Genomic DNA, 20,414 nt, shown 5'->3' on the forward strand with positions numbered 1-20,414 from the left:
ATTACCAATTTAATATAATATAATAATTAATCAATTAAAATTACAAATTAAAAATAATTATTACAATTATTTACCTATTAATACAAATTAATTACAAATTAACAATTAATAATGTAACATTTAAAAATTAATTAACAATAAATTAAATACAATTTAATAAATTGATTTATTTAATTAATTATAAATAAATAACTTCCCACCCTATTCCCCTATAAACCCACAACCCGCTACAGAAAATAAATTAGTAAAATTAACATTATTAGCAATTAATCAATTAATTAAAATTAATTGCCAAATAAAATGTAATTAATTACCAAATATAAATTAATTAACAATTAATTAAAATAAATACCAATAAATAAATTTACATATTTAATTAATTATAATTAAATTACCTCCCACCCTATTCCCCTATACACCCACAAACCGCTACAGAAAATATATTAGTAAAATTAACATAATTAACAATTAATTAATTATAATTAATTGCCAATTAGAATTTAATTAATTACCAAATATAAATTAATTAACAATTAATTAAAAATGAATACCAATAAATAAATTTACATATTCAATTAATTATAATTAAATTACTTCCCACCCTATTCCCCTATAAACCCACAACCAGCTACAGAATGAAATTACGCAAAAATTAAAAAAACTAATTTCATTAATTAAAATAAATTGTAACATAAATACACACTTTTCACACATATAATAACATAAAAAACACTATAACAAATTAGATATTATTAAAAATTCGATAATTTTAATAACCTATATTATATACTTCGATATTTTGACTGTCTATATTTTTAACATTCGATATTACATTACTTACCTTAAAAACGATATTTTTGCTGTCTATATTCTGTCCAGTCGATATTTTGTCCAATCTATATTTAAAACTCGATATTATGTCCATTCGATATTTTGTAGTCGATATTTTGACTGTTTACCATCTTATAGTTAGGAATTAGTATTCAAAAACCTTGCAAATTCACTGAAAAAACCATAGGTTTTAGCCTTGTTATAGTTAGGAATTAGCATTTAAAAAACCTTAGAAATTCACTGAAAAAACCATAGGTTTGAGGCATGTTATAGTTAGGAATTAGCATTAAAAAAACCTTAGAAATTCACTGAAAAAACCATAGGTTTCACACATGTTATAGTTAGCTGGGCATTTCACTCCTACAAAACCTTTGAAATTCCCCCGTTATAGTTAGTTCAGCTAACTATAACTCGCGCGCCCGCAATGCACTGCTGATGACGTCACATATTACATCACTCATGACATGGTCAGTGACATCACTCATGACATCACTGATGACATCTCAAATGACATCACTGATGACATCACTGATGACATCATCCTTGTGAAAGAGTGGCAGACCTCCTCTCACCCTAATATAACCTTTGATACACACATTCAAAAATAGAAACTATAATTTTTTTTTTAATGGAGATACCAATACCAGGTACAACAACCTATTTCCAACATCTACATACACATCCACTCATTCACCAACAGTTCTATATAGTTACTCACACATGTACTCACTCATCATATGTACTCATACACCTATACATCCTGTTACACCGATACTCATCCATAGAGTTACTCACACACATACTCACGCATGCAAATAAATCAAACATCCATTTATTTGCATATACAGCTATACACACACCACTACACTTACTTTTACAGAAACGTACACATACTTACTCTCTTAAACAATCACTTATAGAAACACATACTTATTTATACAGGAACTCTTCCAATCTCTCACTCTCACATATACTCACTTATATACATCAATACTCACATATACTAGTTTAAAACATATGTAGTTACTCATAAAGATACTATTGAGACAGTCATTCACTCACTAACACACCCATACACACACTCATCCACCACTTTTCAATGTGAGTCTTGCACACGTTTAATTAAACTCATGTTTGCCACTACTGCTGTCACTACAGTATGCATCCAGTCGTACCAGTGTGCTAAAATCACTCCATCACCACTACTGCTGCCACCACTGCCTCTCTGCTGATACGCTTCTGCCGCCAGCATCCACCCCTCACCGCTTATCAGCTAGTTTGCCTATGTGCCCGGACCCTATCTCACCACGGGTGCCCAACCAACCGGCTGTTCGGACCTTTCAATCTTTCCTCTCTGCGAAGCCGGCTCCTTTCCTCTCGGTACGTACACGAGGCACGGCCACAGCAATCATTTTTAAGCGTGGCACAGTCGTTTTCCATCTCAGTTTCTTATCTCTCCGAATCTCAGCACTCTCTTGCACAACCGCTCCTGTTGATAGGATATTTTTTGCCGGATGACAAGGAAATTAGAGGATTGTTGCTCTGGCTCGGCAGAGCTGCACTAAGGTGCGGCCACCTTGCTGCGTGCTCACTAGCGCCCCTTGTTGATCATTATAAGACTCTTAATCATTCGGAAAATTAAATTAAATGGTTTGTATTTGAAGTTGTCACCAATTCTTCAAGAAAATATGTGAATCTGTTATTGGCAATGTAGGAAAATAGATGGATTTGGCAAGGAGACACGGTCAAAAGGGCAGTAACCAGCAGATTTAATGGTATGCATTAGCTACCCTTTAACTGTTTTTAGGTCTCGGCCTAGCGTACACTCCGCAGCACTGTCGCGCAGCCAGAGTCCTTTTCTGGGGGTTTTGAAAATGGACCTGGAAATTCCATGCAGCTCGTGCGTGTTATTTCCTAGGTCCATTTTCATTGGCCTTTGCGTGCGTGTACTTTTAAAACAGAACACGCAATAGGCCATGGGCGGTCGCGTAGCTCCGCCTATGGCCTATTGGTGTCTGTTACGCACAGCAGAGGCCATATGTCTTCAATTATCGCGGCCATCACGGCCGCTATAATTGAAGACATATGCTCTCAGTGGCGCGCGCACCACTTGCGAGCTTCTTTTTTTTTTTACAGGGGAACGATTATAATGTAAGCACTAGGCACATAGCAGTTGTTAAAACACATTTTTGTAAAGTAAATGTGACCGTAATAATAAATAATTAATCACACTGACAACCCTTCGCCGTCATAGCTTCAGAAGCGCAGGAGCAGGTAATACCTCTTCAGTCACTCGGTGGCAGCACGCGCTTACTAGTTCAGTGACAGTCGCTTTAGAAACGGGGTATTTTTCCTTCGCTGGAGTTGCTTTCATTCAAAGTTTAATAAAAACGCGTCTTCAAAAAAGCGGCGATTCACGTAGGTCATTTTGGACTTAACTCACGGTCTATTTTAATCCACCTACAAGAGCATATGCTGTATAAGGGGTTTCTATAACTGTTAGGATTGACTTCCCGTAACAGCTGTAAACCTTTTTTAACGCCGTTAGTAATTCAGTAGCTCAGACTTGGGGAGAGATAGAGAATATATTTCAACAAATGTCACCCACTTCTTAGAGCGGCACAATCTTGAGCTGTTTTTGCAACTCGCACTGCAGTGCTTGCGCCTCTGGTTTTAAAAAGAGGGGATGCCAAGTGAAATCGTTTTTAGTCTCTAAATGTGTGTGTTTTTCAGAACCAACTTAACAGTGTTCATTTTATCGATCTCGGAAGGATGACAGGTGAGATGGCCCTGCATAATTCCAAGCTGAGACCTTTCCATGCACAGTTCCACAATGAATCATTCACTGGTGGTTTGCACCTGATATATTTGATGTCACATGGGTTTTAGACAAATGTTGAACTGCTGTGGATAGAAATCCCAACGGATTCCAGTTGCATCTTAGAAGTGTCTACCATGCAGTTGGAGTTCTTTCCTTTGTTCTTCCTGGCTTTTCTCTTTTCGATTCATTGATTATTTGTCATTTGATACTATGATTTATGTATTTTCTGTTATATGTCACAAATGGGTTTCATATCATCAGCCTGGAGAAAGCCCCAGATCTGCGTGCCGAGAAGGAGCGAAACGTGGTGGCTGTCTTTTCTAGTTTTTTTATTCACAGCGTACAGAGCCGATTTAGGAGTGGCTCCTTTTTGTGGGCGTTGCGAATTAAATCATTTGTGAGGGCCCATCGGAATACTGGGTATTAGCATGACTGATAGTTCATAAGGTTAGCAGTGTACGCTGGTGGTCCGAAAATGTGGCTCAGACTTGGTAGCCCCTCTTTGCTTGCATGAGGCATGTTTGCATTATAGCCTCAGGCTTTGTGGTGACCTCTGTTGATCTGCATTGGTTTCTGCAGGCAAATTGAAGCCGGACAGCTCACAAATGCAGCCTCCTGGGGCTATCGGTTTTTGGAGCTTCCATGGGCTGTTGCGTCACGTTTGTATATGAGGCTGACATTGAGGGGCGCGTGGGTACTTGATGTCCGAGGCTACTGGCATTGACAGGCCTTTCTGAGCTTCTTTTTATATTTGTACCGCCTTTATCCTACTCCTTATTCCTCCTTTCTTCTATCTGCCCTTCCTATACGTCTTACACTCTAACCTCTCTTGCACTGCCACCCCTGCTTTCACTGGCCTCTTTGTAGGTCTCTTTTCGACTTGTCGTGGCCCCGCCCCCTTCTTCCTCTGCTCATTTCCTCGTTTTGCCTTATATGTTATCCTTGGTTCCAGAGCTACCTCGAACAAAGTTTTCCTCTTTCTTTACCCGCTACGTTTCATGATATTCCTTGTTCCCTTCATTGAGAATGTGTTTCACCTCCGCAGTGTTGTGTGTAAAGCACACTAGACACCTGTTTTCATTGAACTGCATTCCAGGAAAAATGCTAGGTAATTGCACGAGAGCCGTGGCTGCGGTCTTACCCGCTGGCGTCAGAGTCCTCCTCTTCCGGTGAGCTCGGGGCCGGGCAGGGTCGGTGCCGGCGGCGCTAGGACCTTGGTGCCCGAGAGAAGAGGGCTTGTGCGTGGTGACTAGGGCGCGTGGCAGGTGGCACTTGCTTGCCCAGGAGGGCCCGTGTGACGCTCAGCAGTGACTGGTATGAAACACGCGGACCACGGAGATGTTAAAAGGTGATCTGTACTGGCCGCGTCACTCCCTCCCCCATTCTTTTTTATCACTTACATCCCTCAGCAAGAAGGGGTAACGGAAAGGGGAAAAGGATTGCTGATACTAGGCGGCCTCCTGTGAGCATAAGGGCTATCATCCCCAACTGCTAGCCCCAAAATGGATGATAAATGGGTGTGATGTAGGCCACCTGCTCCTCCTTACCACCCCAAGCACCCCCTCACTGCTGTGTGCAAAAGGCTGAATTACTTGCATTTGCTGGTCAGCCCCACAGCTCGTTGTGATTTATGCGTGGCCGCTTCGACTGCACAAACCTGTGTGAGCATGAGCAGTTTGGTTTGCACGTGGGTATTTTGCGTTCTTAACTTTAGTTTTTCTTCTTATGTGAATTGTTAATACACCTGATATAAATGGAAATAAAGGTACACGCCTTGCATTTTATTCACAAACCTTAGTTACCTATGCCCTCGTCCTCCTGTCCGATCTCTGTATGATCAGCTCGTTGTTTTACACTTTAGGGCAGGGCGGCGGTACACAAGAAGGCAAAGCTGCTCGTGTCATCCTGTGTTGCAGACTTCACCCCCTTGGTTTCTATTTCTTCAGACACTTATTTGATTTCCTCTTGCATTGTTTCGCCAACAAGTCTCTTTCCCTAAAACTGTGTCCGAGATTTGGAAGACCCATGTGTGTGCTCTGAAGTGGCCTCAGTCATCACCCGAGTCAATCAATAATAAACGAGTAGGTCAGGGTGATATCGGTCTCCTGCCTGGCCCGTGCGTGCCTGTTCTTTTTTCCATCTCTTGCAAAATACAGATCCTGCAGGGCAGATGGTCCCATCTGGCCGCCACACACTCTGGTAGGTTTCCACTTCTTAGAACCAAGAGCCATCTTCCACATGGGGGTCTTGCAGAGAATAGATACCAGTGTTTACTTTTCGAACCTGCTGGCCCAGCTATCGCTGCATGGGATTTAATATTTCTATAGTGTGCAACAGGGAGCTCGCTGTTGGTACTTGAGTATTAATTTCAGGCTGGAGGCAGTGCTTCTGATAATCATATTACAGGATAGGTAATATTTAGCTCAGTGCTTAATTTGTAAATAAATAAGTGCCAGAGACCTAGTCATGAGGCCCTGCAGCTTGCAACATCCATGGCCTCTGCCAGCGCTGCCAAGTGTGAGAATTCAGTCTGTTCCCAGCCCCTGAAGCTATAAGAATGGCTTGGGTGAGGTGTAGTCTTTTTCAATGCACATTCAATTAATAAACAACTGTTTACCACACACACATAAATACACACAACAACACCTAACCAAACACAAACAACCACACGCACAACCACGCATACAAACACACAACCACACATACACACAACCACACGCACAAACACTCCACATAATTTGACATCAATCCACATAATTCAACTCAACAACACAATAACACAACACACCACATACATCTAATCCACACTACAGAATTCCACATCATGCCACAAAATTCTACAGCACACCACATAATTAAACTCCACCACATACCATTCCACAACACAAAATACCATTACACATAATTACACTCAATGACACACAATCCCATTCCACACAATTCCAGAAAACTCACTACCACATATTTACTACCCACATTGTACCATGCCACATCATTTCACTACACAAATACAATACACGCCACACAATTTCACGCCACACAATTCCACAACTAACAATTCCAATCCAACCCACATAATTCCACTACACACCTATTCCTCCTTTCCATCCTCAGAACAGACTACTTTGACCGAAGCATCCTTATGCCCCCCTCAAGAAAACACGTTGAACCGCTTTGCGGTGTTGGAAGAATTCCCCCAGTTAGAGGTGGATCACCTTACCTCCCTCATGCAGCTAGTAAAGTCGGGCTCCCCCAGAGACCCAGCACCCCCGCATGTTCTAATCTCTGCCATACAGACCATCCTTCCCACATTGCTTGGAGTACTCAACACCTCGATCTCTACCAGCACAGTCCCAGTAGCGTGGAAACAGGCTATGGTGAAGGCTCTTGTCAAAAAACCCAACCTGGACACCAAGAATCTTAACAACTTCCGCCTGATTTCTTTACTACCTTGGGCAGCCAAAATCTTGGAGAAACATATAAACAGTTTACTAACAACTTTTCTCGAGCAAAACCAACTGCTCGATCCCTCCCAGACTGGTTTCCGCCCCAAGCATGGGACCGAGACGGCACTGCTGGCAGTTACAGAGGAGTCCAGGAGAATCCTGGATCGTGGAGGATCGGTGGCAGTTATCCTCCTCGATCTGAGCGCGGCATTCGATACCGTTAATCACGGTATCCTTTTGCAGCGTCTCCTGGACACCGGAATATCTGGCAGAGCTCTGGAGTGGTTCAGGTCCTACCTGAGTGACAGATCTTTCCAGGTGTACGAGGGCAATGTCACCTCCTCTAGTAAGCCTCTGAGATGCGGAGTCCCGCAGGGATCATCATTGAGCCCGACGTTATTTAACGTCTACATGAGGCCACTGGCTGAGATCGTCCGTCCGTATGGTGTTAAGATCGTCACCTACGCGGACGATACTCAGCTGGTGGTATCTCTGGCACAGGCAGGGGGATCTTCGGCGAGTGTAGATCTTGCTGGTTGCCTGGAGATGGTCAAGAGCTGGATGACCAAGTCTGGTCTAAAACTTAATGGAGACAAGACCGAGCTATGCTCATGGGTCACACTGTACCATCTTCTATAGACACTCTTTGGCCATCCAGTTAGGTCCTGCCCCTGTTCCAAAAGACGCTATTAAGAGCCTTGGCGTCTGGCTTGACAGGTCGCTGTCATTCGATCAACAGGCAACAAAACTTTCTGCCATCTGTTTCGGCATCCTGAGAGTCATCAGGAAGATCTTACCTCTACTCCCTTTTGAAGCAAGAAAAACCGTGGTTCTGGGTTTGATCCAATCACGGCTGGACTATGGAAATGCATTATACCTCGGAGCTCCTGACTTTACTTTACGCAAATTGCAACTGATACAGAACTGCGCAGCACGAACTCTTTTACAAATACCCCGCAGATCCTCAGTAAAGTCTGGACTAAGGAAACTGCACTGGCTTCCCGTAAGGGAGAGAGTAAACTTCAAATCACTTTGCATTGCACACCAGACCTTCTGGTCCTTGGGTCCGGCAATTAACCTCCCCTTATTACACCCTATCTTCCCACCAGACAGCTGCGTTCTACCTCTGCAAACCTAGCCACTGTGCCGCAAATAAAAAAATCAAGATCGGGAGGCCGCTCTTTTTCTCATAACATAGCTAAGCTATGGAATACCCTTCCCCAGCATCTAAGATCTAATCCCAATATCCTCTCCTTCCGTAAACAGCTGAAAACGCTCCTGTTTACCATGTAGATAGGGGAGCCTGACACTTCCTTTTCCTGTTTTAACTCTCAGTTGGTATTCTTAGCGCTTGGACGCCTCAGGGCAGCTATTGTGCGCTTTAGAAATCGAAATTTATTCATTCATTCACACCACATGCGTACACTCTATAACACATGGCTAAAAGCATTGCCATTTACAATGCCATTAGCTCTAACTCAAATAAATCCGAAACCTATTGCATTTCTAATGCTTGATTTATAACTGTAGCTGCTCCTATATCCTTATGCTGTAAGCTTTGAACATCTGCAAATTCAATTTAATGGTTTATACTTTAAGTTGTGGTGTTGATGCCTCTCGGTCTATTTTATAAATCAATACTTCTATTGTTACTATATACCACCTCCGTCTTGTTCCTGCTAAGTCTAATCGTCTATGATTTATTCTAATGTTCATTTGTTGACGTGTCAATTTGTTGGCTTTTCTTTTGGCTGGTTGATAATTTGATCTTTTGTTGTGCATTCTTGAAGCCACTCTAACATGGCGGCGCTGGTAATTCGCTTCCGGCCCTTGTACAGGATGGCCAGTTTGGAGCGTCCCCGACAGTGATTAACTGCTATCCTCAAGTTCAACAAAAGGTATGATTCACACATGCATCAGGGCATTTTCTTAATTTTTGCTGGATTTTCAGTAGTATACATTACATTTGTATCTATTTTATTATGGAGGCTCAGTTTTCAAGGTCTGTCTGCAACCGGCATTTGCGTTTTTTTAGCTCCCTAGTCCCATGGGTAGTTGTGATTAATTCCTGTACCGGAGGACTGCTGCTGGTCTGATTAATTAAGAATTCGCTGTGTTGGTATGCTTTTGCAACTGCTCTTGTATTATAGCTAGTTTATTTTGTCCTTATTTATGCAGTACTCACAGAACTGCTGAGTTGTTTTTTATACAGATTGGTTCAACATGCTAAGTGTTTGACTGAGTGAGGTTGTGACTTTTGGGTTATCGCCTCCTTATAGGCTCAAATGATTTCTCTTTTGGCTATAAATTTCTAAAGCACTTATAGCCTTTTTCTTCTAGTTTACTTTTCTGGATTGCTTGTTTCGTGCTTATTAGTTTATTTATCCCCATTATTACTGGGACCAGTAAGTCATGATTTGTATATTTTCTCTTTGGTTTAGTTTCACCTGTTTGGTTTGGCTTTCATGACACCGGTGCTTGGGTTGAATGTTTAACATATTGGTGCCGGTTTTTGCTTGGTGACTGACCCCGTTTTGCTTTTTTTATTTCCAATCTTTATTTCGACCATTTGGTCATAAAAGATGCACAATACAAGAAAAGAAAAAAAACACATATACAAATATCATTATAGGTAAAATATTGGATACATATAAAAAAGGGTCTGTACAGGGTTAAACAACTTTATAATGGATTTTAAAAATGTTTAGATACTACCCCACATTTTTTTAAAAACGGTTTCGTGTATACCACACATTGGTAAAAAACTTAGAAAGTGCGAAAACAGTTGGGCCAGTAGCACCAGTTTTTAAAATCCTGTACATTGGTGCATATTCCCTGCCACCCATGTTCCTTATCAACGGAAGCAGCCAATACTTTCTGGCTGCCCTATAGGCTGGGCAAAAAAAGACCACATGCAGGTCGTTTTCCTCCCTATCCTCGCACACAGGGCAATGCTTTACAGGGGCAGCCGACGACCACAAACTAGTAAAAGACCGGAGGGGTAATGTGCCATACCGCCACTGGAGATACAATTTTCTGGCAAGTATGGGATAAATAGGGTCCAGGGCCTTTTCAAGCCTATAGGTGTCCTTGCTTTGCAAGAACACAGCTGATAAGGACCCATCTGGCTGGGCAGCTATGGCCCCTGCCAATTTGCGTTCATGGTATAAATTCGACAGAGACTTCTTGGAGATATTGACTGCTGCCGTGGCCGGGTCTGTCCATAGATCAGGGAGCCCCAAGTCCATGCAAGTGGCTTGAATGTTTTTAACCCAAGGGACACTAAGCACCTTGGGGTGTTTCAATAGTTCGACCAGTTCTGCCCTGTAATCCGTGAGATCGTTACTGCTCCATAGCCTGCGCCAAAAGGCTATGGGTCTCAGGCCTATCTCATCAGCTAATGGTCGTAATCCTAAATCAAGCCTCAATGGAAGAAGCGGTGTGCTCGGGGGGAGAGCAGCCACCCTTCTTATGAACTTATTTTCAGATACAGAGAGGCTATGACAGGGCATGTGCCCCCACAGTTCAGCCCCGTACATGATTGCTCCCCTCGCCTGGGCCTTATATATCTGAATTAAAGAGCCCAATGGCCGGTACGTCGAGCCGATCATTATTCGTGCAATGCCCCCAGTAGTTTGCACGAGTTTAAGATTTGCCCTGCTCTGGTGGGATCCCCAGGTCATAGTTTCGTTGAGGGTCACACCCAGATATTCAAAGGTGGCCACTCTCTCGAGCCGCGCGGTTCCCAGTTGCGGATTCTGGCGCAATTTGTGGCTCGGGTTTAAAACCATAAATTTGGTTTTAGTGGCATTAATTTCTAACCCTCTATCAAGGCAGAATGCAGTGAAGGAGTCAAGTATCCTTTGAATACCCATAGGGGTTTTTGAAAGCAACAGGGTGTCATCCGCAAACATAATTGCGGGCACCCTGTGGCCATTTAGTTTAGGGGCGTCGGTGTAATCAGTGGCATTGAGATGGGCGATTACCCCGTTGACAAAAAGGCAAAACAGGGTCGGCGCCAGCACACAGCCCTGTCTTACCCCTCGGCCAACGGGGAACCTATCAGTCAGCTCCCCCGACCTCCCGCACCTCACTCGGGCATAATTACCATGATGGAGCCTCTGTAAGATTGACAGGATGTCTGGGGGGACGCCCATCTCTGCCAGGACGCTCCAGAGTTTCCCCCTGGGGACCAGGTCGAAAGCGGCCCGTAAGTCCACAAAGATTGTGTACAAACTGCCGCCGTCGAACTTTGCTGTCTTCCAATAGATTAGATTTAATCTAAAAACCTGGTCCACTGTGGATACCCCCTTCCTAAACCCCGCCTGATAAGGACTGAGGGCTCCCACCTCCTCTATCCAGTCCTGAAGCCTGTTCAGCAAGACCCTGCCGAACAGTTTCTGCGGTACATCAATCAGGCTGATTGGCCTGTAGTTGGCTGGGAGAAGAGGGGAGCCCTTTTTAAAGATAGGGACCACCTCTGCCCCCAGCCAAGTGCCAGGGATTTCCATCCCACCGAGAACACTGTTAAAAAGGGCCGCGAGATAAGGTGCCCAAACGATGGGCTCCTGTTTAAACAGGTCCCCCGGTAAGCTATCCAGTCCCGGCGCCTTTGCAGAAGCCAGGCCCGAGATAGCGGCAATGACCTCGCCCAGCGTAATTGCCTCCCCTTGGTGGCCCGACCCCTCCGCCTCGATAGATGCAGGGAGTTCTCCTGGCTCAGAGCTATAGAGCGACTGGAAGTGGGCCTGCCAAACCCCAGGTGCTATATTTGTCTCCAGTGCCGATTGTAGATTCCCTGAGCCCCCATTCACTATCCTCCAAAACAACCGTTGGTTTTGGAGTGCTAAGGCCTTTGTGAGTTCTTCCCACTGATTTTCTTCCCATTCTAATTTAGCCTGGTCAAGAAGCCTTTTAGAGGCTTGCCTGCTATGTTTCAGGCGTTCTCCACCTACCCCCTCCTTGACTACTTTGAAAAATTCTGATTTAGCCCGTCTGCATGTTTGATTGTACCACAATGCTTTGCCTCGGGGCCTCTCTCTGGTCTTACGTGAGCTACTAGTAAAGTGTAGTGCCGCAATTTTTGTGAGGTCCTCATGGGCATTGAATACTCTGGTCTGGGAGTCTATGTTACTTTCCTTAATGTCAAAACTCCCCACGGCTTCCAAAATAGGGACAATCTCAGCATATAGTAGGGGAAGTTTGTCCTTGGTTGCGACCATGTTTTCCCACCTAATTCTTCTCCTGCTGTTATCCAGGAGGAGCGCGGGTTTATTCCCTTCCACTATAGGCCCCAAGGCTATGGGGCCTGGGTGCACCAGATCAAGCTCCAGGGCATTATGGTCGCTCTCACTCCTTTCCATCACCCTAAAGTCCCGGATTGTAGCCCACCTCGTTAATTGGACCATGACATAGTCCAAACGCGACTCTCTCCCCCGTCTATTATAGGTGGTTTTACTTGGAGTATCGGATTTCATCCGCCCATTACAGGCTCTGATTCCGAACCTTAGGGTAAGAGCAGTAATTTGTAGTGCTAGTGGGGACCAAGCTTTCGCCGGAGATGCTTCCACCGCGGGAACTGCCCACCTTGCATCTTCTTCCACAGAAAGCCCTTCCAAAAGGCCGGGTAATGGCTCAAAATGAGAATTAAAGTCCCCACCCACCACATAATATGAATCATTCGATAGTTCAGATAAAAGGCTCGAAAGTTCATCAATGGTTGGTAAATCCTTTGCCCTTCCCATCGGCCTGGAATAGAGGTTAACCAGCACAAGTTTAACATTGTTTGGCCAGAGTAGCGAGACCACAAGTATGTCTTCGGAATTAAGCGGTCGACGGGTAGCCACACAGCCCAAATGAGAAGCTACCCAGGTCGTAAGCCCACCAGACGGACGACCTTTGCCTTCCCACCGTGCTGGAATGGAAAATGATGCATAGCCTTGGTGTCCATAGTCCTCTCGTGCCCAAGTTTCCTGGAACATACAAATGTCCCCCGTTTTAATGTAATTTTCCCAATCTGGCTCGCCCAGTTTGTTGGCCAGACCTGCAATGTTCCAACAAATTAGCTTCAGGTGGTCAGACGCCACAGTGGGCAGGCCATGGGGATTGGGGACATAAGATCCAGGTACCCCTTCCATCTGGGGGCCTAAGGCAGGAACAGCGATAGAAAAAGATGGCTCAGAATGGCTGAGCAAGCCGTTGACCATTGTCAGAGAGTCCCGTGCACTTCCCTCAGCTATGTCCTCATTAACCACAGGTAGATAGAAAGGGCCACAGATGTCAATTTCGGGAGCCCCTTGTTCATCCGACAAGCCAGAAGCTATACCAGTGGTTACAATAGAGGGTGCCGGGAGTCTGCTGGCCCCATTATCCCAAGTATCTGGCTTGTGAGCAGCAAGTCAATCGACCCCATCCAGGGCACTCAAACAATTGAAACGATTAAAATGAGAATACGGTGTCTCTGGCACTTGGGAGTGCTGACGTTGTCTGTGGTCCTTGCGACTGCGTCTATGATCCACCCTTGTCCATTCATCATGCAGTGGGACCCTATGCATGCGAATAGGGGGGAAGAAGAAGGAAACTGGCAGGGTCTGGATGGTAGAATCCAGAGATCTATTAACGCCTTCACAAATATGCAGCACTGTACCCTGATCTTTAAAAGTTACCAGGACGCAGTCCCCTATTATTGATTTTCTGGTCTTCCCTAACCACGGGACCCTTCTAACCATGATAATCTCATTATTTAAATAGGGTGGTAATGGTCGGTTCCAATTGAGCCATTTAATAACCTTTTTCTTGAGGGATAAATAATCTTCTTTTTCCCCTGATCGTAAGTGGGGGGCACCTGCTAAGACTACTGTAAGGCTATTGGCTTCAGGCGGGAGATCTGGTCTCCTTGGTCTTGGGGAGGGCCCAGCCGGAAAATGTGGGGTGCCTTTACCGGTTTCCTGGCCTCTTTCCTTATGCTCTATCTGTGATCTTTGGGGAGGATAGTCTGATAATTGCGCTAGCCCGTTAGCTTGGTTATTGTCCTGTGCCTGGAATTTAATAGCCATAAGTGGCTGCAGAGGAGGGGCAGAAGGCGCATGCTGAGGTAAGGCTTCATTAGCTAATTTTCGAACTCCTGCTTCCAAATGGTCCCCTGCCGAGAGTTGGGATCCCACTTGCTTACTTACTATGGTGTTCAGAGTAGTAAGGGATGTTTCTAGTAAAGTGAGCCTACTCTCCACTTTTTCTAAGCTAGCGCTGATGGGCTGCAGGAGGGAGCGAAATAGAATTTCAATACTCTCTAGGGATATGGGTGGGGGGATTTTGGTTGAAAAATTAGCCTCTAGGTTCATGTTGGTAACCTCTAAAATAGGGCTTTGAACCTTTGTAAGGGGGATAGTGGGGACTTTCTCACCCACCTTCCCTGGCAAGAGTGGATTGGTATGTTTCTTGCCAAAATCTAGATGAGATAATTTGGGTTTTCCCCCACCCCCTATTGATTTCCTAATACGTTTGCTGGGCGGAGGCCTATGCACCTCGACAGCAACAATAGGTTTTAACTTACTCTTCTTAGCCATTTGCGGAGGAGAGGATTGGGCTACAGGGTTGACTGGAATAACAGATTGAATATCAACCACCAGGACCGGTTGCTTTCCAGGTGCCAACCCTGAGGGACAGGGGATTTCCCTTAATAAAAGGGGAAAATCCTCAAGGGTCAAGGGATTTGGGCTATCAAGGAGCATACCTTCCTCTTGAGAAATTGGATAGGGAACAATATCTGTCAGAGATCTATTTTTCATAGATTCAATCGAGCGCCTACGCTCCGCCCTGCGTTTCTCTAATGAGGTCTCTTTGGCCACCTCTCCCTTAGAAGGTTTAAAATAATTGTCCAACGTCCCAGTACTGGAAGCTCCCTCCCTTGATGGGGTTTCACACGGGAGTGGCGAGGGCATGACCTGATTCGTGGTTTTTAACAAGATTTTAGGGAATGGGCCCGGCCCGGCCTCCTTCGGCCCCGGACGGCCACAGACGGTCCCGCCCTTGTCCCGGGCTTCTCCCGGCGCCCTCCCGCGCAGCGGGTCAGGTGCCTCCTTTTGAAGGTTGCCCCGGGGGCGTGGCCGGCAGGGAGAGGAGCCCAGCTGGAAACGGGCGCGCGGAGACTCCTGGACACTGGAGTCCTCCGCTCTACCCTCGCAGCCCTGCCGGTGTCGGTGTTGGAAAAATTGCCCCTGGGAGGAACAGAAGCCACAAACCACGAAGCGGGACCCGCGGAGCGGGTCCGGCGAGGCGTGGCGGCTCAGAGAAGGCTGGGTCCGAGATTTGGAAAGTAAGTGCGCAGAGCGCGTCGTTTAGGCAGGGAATCCGCCAGGCAAGCCCTTCTCAGCCCGTTAAGTCTTGCAGTGTTGGGGGCGTGGCCGGCAGGGAGAGGAGCCCAGCTGGAAACGGGCGCGCGGAGACTCCAGGACACTGGAGTCCTCCGCTCTACCCTCGCAGCCCTGCCGGTGTCGGTGTTGGAAAAATTGCCCCTGGGAGGAACAGAAGCCACAAACCACGAAGCGGGACCCGCGGAGCGGGTCCGGCGAGGCGTGGCGGCTCAGAGAAGGCTGGGTCCGAGATTTGGAAAGTAAGTGCGCAGAGCACGTCGTTTAGGCAGGGAATAATCCTGCTTTTTACTTCGGTGTACTCCTAGTTCTCTTACTTCGTATATTTATTGACAAATTCTTGCTCTAGTAGGTAGCTCAGTTGGTCCTGTTGGCAATTTTTGACACTTAGTCCAGAAGATGGTCTCGCGGACGACACATCGATGACAAATCCATTCGGATCATTACTTAACTACAACCATAACTGAATGGACATTCACCTTTGATGGAATTATGGTTTAAGAGACTTTTACTGGTTTGGTGGATTTACCAGTTACCATTAAGCAGTAGACAATAAAATGATATTTATACTTGGTGATTATTGGGTTACAGTTGTACTATTAACATATGACCCTTTGCAACCATTCAGTGATCTTGATATGTATCTACTTTATGTATTGTATTGAGTTTTCTTCCACATTGCATAAGTAGATTTTTTATAACTACTACGAGTATGCCTTATTACACTGATTTAGTCTCTGGATTTATTTAATGATCGTTAGTGGTTGGATTCATTTGATACCAACCATGTGTATTGATTCAAAAGTATATGCAAGTTACTACTTCATGTACTCCTTCTTTGTTTAGTATAGTCTTTACACAGTCTCCTGGGGGGATTATTGGGTAGTCCCATTGTACTTACTCTAATTAAATACTTAAGCATTTCTCTGGGCAAAAAACATGCCGCTTTGTTCCATTAATACCAGGAAGTAAGCCCAGGTTTTGGCAATGAACAATTGTTTAGGTCAAGCTAAATACTAAATTACTAATTTGATGAGACCCCTTCCATATATTAATAATCCAAGATTTGGCATAAGACAAGTAGTTTCAAAAATCATTTTCTTCACAGGAAACATATAAAAGAGGGAGGCGGGGATGAATGAAGAGTATGATATATAAAAGGAACAAGGAAGGATGGGAAGCCCAAAAAAAGTGAGAAAGATCAAACAAGAGTGAGAGTAAGAGGTATAATTGAGGGAAGGAGTCAAATGGAAATACAGAGTAACAGGTTGAATAAGAGAAAGGGGTGAAGGTGCTGCTATAGAAAGAGAGGGAGCGTGCAAAAGAGAGATCGGTAATATCAGACATAGAAGGGACAAGTAGGACTTGAAGTGGAGCATGTCTCAGACCTGGTAGTTATTAAAAACTGACTTTGAAAGTGGTCCCTATGTTTAGGTCCTTAACTTCACAGCAAAAATCACAGATCAATTTTTCAACAATTACTGTAAAACACTTTAAGGGAATCCATGTCAGCTACGCGCCCTGTTTACATTTCAAGTGTATTAGTTCATCTGGTGTTCCCTTAGAGTATTTGTTTGCTCCACATGTTGGGTTTGTGTATTTTTTCATGCAACATATTACTCTAGCATAGCTCATACTGTGAACTGAGTTGACTCTGGGCAAGTTCATGCTGCTTGAGGGTGTTCATTGTGGTGCACAACTGAAAGCTCTGGAGCAGAGGATGAAAGCAGTGAGTTTCTCGCAGTGCCAGCTGGTGAGTCACAAAGGGGTTCAGATAACATGCTCATGCCATCCTTGACCTCGCTGCAGAGCACAGGGTGTTGGTCACACATGCCGTTCCTTATTTACACTTTATGCAAAAGTGTGAAAAGGGCCACTGCTATTGAAATATAGACAGTGGCAAAAGAAAGGAAAATGCAGTGTTTACAGGTGAGTGGATTGATTTTGTGTAGGGGTTAAGGAAGTATTTGCAGAAGAGAGTGAAAAGACTATGCGGAAGAAGAAACAGATGAGGTGTGAGAGATGCAGATGATGGATTTCAGTAAGATGTGAGGAGACAAACGGGTGTAAATGTAAAGGAATGAGGGATGCAGGGGACCATGGTGTGATGGACAGAATGGAAGTGACTGAGACACTTCAAAGGTAACTATCCCTTCCACTTATCTTAGTAATATTAATTTCGCACTCTAATTTTCAGAACTGGAACATTAGCAATTGTAGTTTCACAACAAATTAATTGTTGCTAGTCAATTATTTGAATCTGTTAACAAGCACTGGCAAAGCCCATATGTCAGGCTTGTTGCTGGTTTAGGCCTGTTTTGTTATATGTTTGGATGCAATAACACAAAACTCATAATGACACCTACATACTGGTAAGATGGCATGCTTAGTTTGCATGTTTTAAGCCACAACTTTATTATAGGCCAAGCCACTGGGAAATGTTTCCTAGTTAAATTTCTTTGGTCATGCCCTTTTAAAAAACATACCCCAAATACCTTTTTCTTCCCACTTCAAGCACGGGAGAAGAGTAAGGACGAAAATAAACTAGAGTTAGCTTTAAGCACAGACAACATATGCCATGGAACTACTTATGGAATCCGAGCTCCACCAACAAGTTTGAAAACACGTTGGTCGGAAGTCCTTACATGTGCAAAAGTTGATTTGGTTTAATAAAAACATGTGCTTAATATTTTGAACGTGTCAGCACTAAAAACAAAATACTGCACTTGACAGAACTGTATTTTCCTGTGCTTAAGTAAACCAGGCCCAAGTTCCATCTTGGATTCTTTAAGGCAGCCATGATGGTCAGAAAGTCAGAAAATGGGATTGACTTCGAAGATGTTCCGGTAGGTTGTTCCAGAGATAGGCTGTGGTGCGACTGAAGCTTCTGTTCCCCCATTTAGATCTCCTTATTTTCCAGACACTGATTTGTTCTGGAATTAGCCGATCTTAATGATCTACTGGGCTTATAACATGTACAATTTTGCCTTAAATAATCAGGGCAGCTCCATACAGGGCCTTGTGAGCGAGACAGAGAACCTTAAATCTAACCCTTGGTCAGAGATCAGCTCTTCCCCCGCAGCTCCGCCTGACTGTTCTCGACTTCAGCCCCATCCAAGGCAGGGTTTGAGTCTTCTCCCTGCTGGGTCATGCTCTTTTTGTTCCTGGCTTGCTTTTTCTGACTGTTTTTCCCCACAGCCCATAACACTGATCTGCGTTATGTTCCCGCTGCGTGCCTCTCCCATACTTATATGGCGAGGCAGCGGGCGCGCCGAAGGCAAGCCTGTCTGCGTCTGGACCACGCCCAGCGCCAGACCCCTGGTCCTTGCGATAGCCACGACACCGGCTTCCTCCACGGACTCCACACAGACCGATCATCAAACTGCTTCCAGGTCAGCCCGAAACTCACCCACGGACCCTTTACCTGCTGTAGCTGCAACTTCTCCAGCCGCCGAACACCCGCACGTCTCACCTCACCTGTCAGAACAGAACGCAACCAACTCAGATGCCTATTATTCAACACCTGCTCCGTCCACAAGCACGCCATCTAACTCTGGGAACTACTCGACTCAGCCTCCCCGGACATTGCCTTCCTAACAGAGACCTGGATGAATTCCTCCTTAGCCCCAGGCATCGCCATAGCCATCCCGGACGGCTACAAGATCACCAGAAGGAACCAGACCAACAGACCAGGAGGAGGAATTGCCATCATCTACAGGAATACCCTCAGAGTCTCGACTTGCACACCTCTAGCACCGCCGAACACCTGCATTTCCAGATCCACACCGGCCCCAACACCACCCTCAGAGGAACTCTTGTCTTCAGACCCTCTGGACCTCGGCCACAGTACATCGACGCCATCGTCAGCACACATGCCCTTGCGTCCACAGACTACATCCTCCTCGGAGACTTTAATTTCCACGTCGAGAACGCCGACGACAGCAACTCTGTTGCTCTGCTCAATAACCTTGCCAACCTCGGACTCAAACAGCTCGTCACGACCCCCCCACACACACCGCCGGAATCACCCTCGTCCCCATCCTCTCCGCCAGCAACTACGTCACTTTCAGCCACACCACCAAACTCCACTGGACCGACCACCACTGCGTCCACTTCACCTTCAAGAAACCCACCACAAAGCACCACCCACAATGGATCCCCTACCGCAGCTGGAACAAGGTCACCGAAAACCGCCCTCGCCCGAGACCCACCGACAGACACCACCGACACCAACGCAGCCGCCAGAAACCTCAGACAATGGATCGATGACTGCGCCAACACCCTCGCCTCGACAAAAAACCCTCGAACAGACGCACCAACAGAAAGGCCAGCTGGTTCACCACCGACCTCCAAGAATCCAAGCGGACTTGCCAAAGATTCGAGAAGTGGCGCGACGAAAAGACACCGGACAACCACGCAACCCTAAAGAACGCCAGCCGCAAGCCTCACCAACTCATCCGAGCCACCAAAAGAGCCTCCTTCAAGGAACGCATCGACAACAATGCACACAACAGCAAAGAGCTCTTCAACATCGTAAACAAACTCTCCAACCTCAACTCCAACGACATCCCGCCGTCACAAGATCTGTGCGACTCCCTAGCCACCTTCTTCCACCGCAAGATCTTAGACATCCACAACAGCTTCAACACCCAGACCTTCCCTACAGCCACCGACACAGCAGACCCACTGCACCCCAGCCGCACCAACCGCCTGCTCTCCTGGACCCACATCAACGACGACAACACCATCAAGACTATGAACACCATCCACTCTGGCTCACCATCTGACCCCTGCCCTCACCACATCTTCAACAAAGCTAACTGCATCATCGCACCCCAACTGCAGAAAATCATCAACAGCTCCTTCGAGTCCGCCACCTTCCCAGAAAGCTGAAAGCACGCTGAGATCAACGCCCTACTCAAGCAACCCACAGCGGACCCAAATGAC

Source organism: Lissotriton helveticus, chromosome 4_1, assembly GCF_964261635.1.
Source record: "Lissotriton helveticus chromosome 4_1, aLisHel1.1, whole genome shotgun sequence".
NCBI lineage: Eukaryota > Metazoa > Chordata > Amphibia > Caudata > Salamandridae > Lissotriton > Lissotriton helveticus.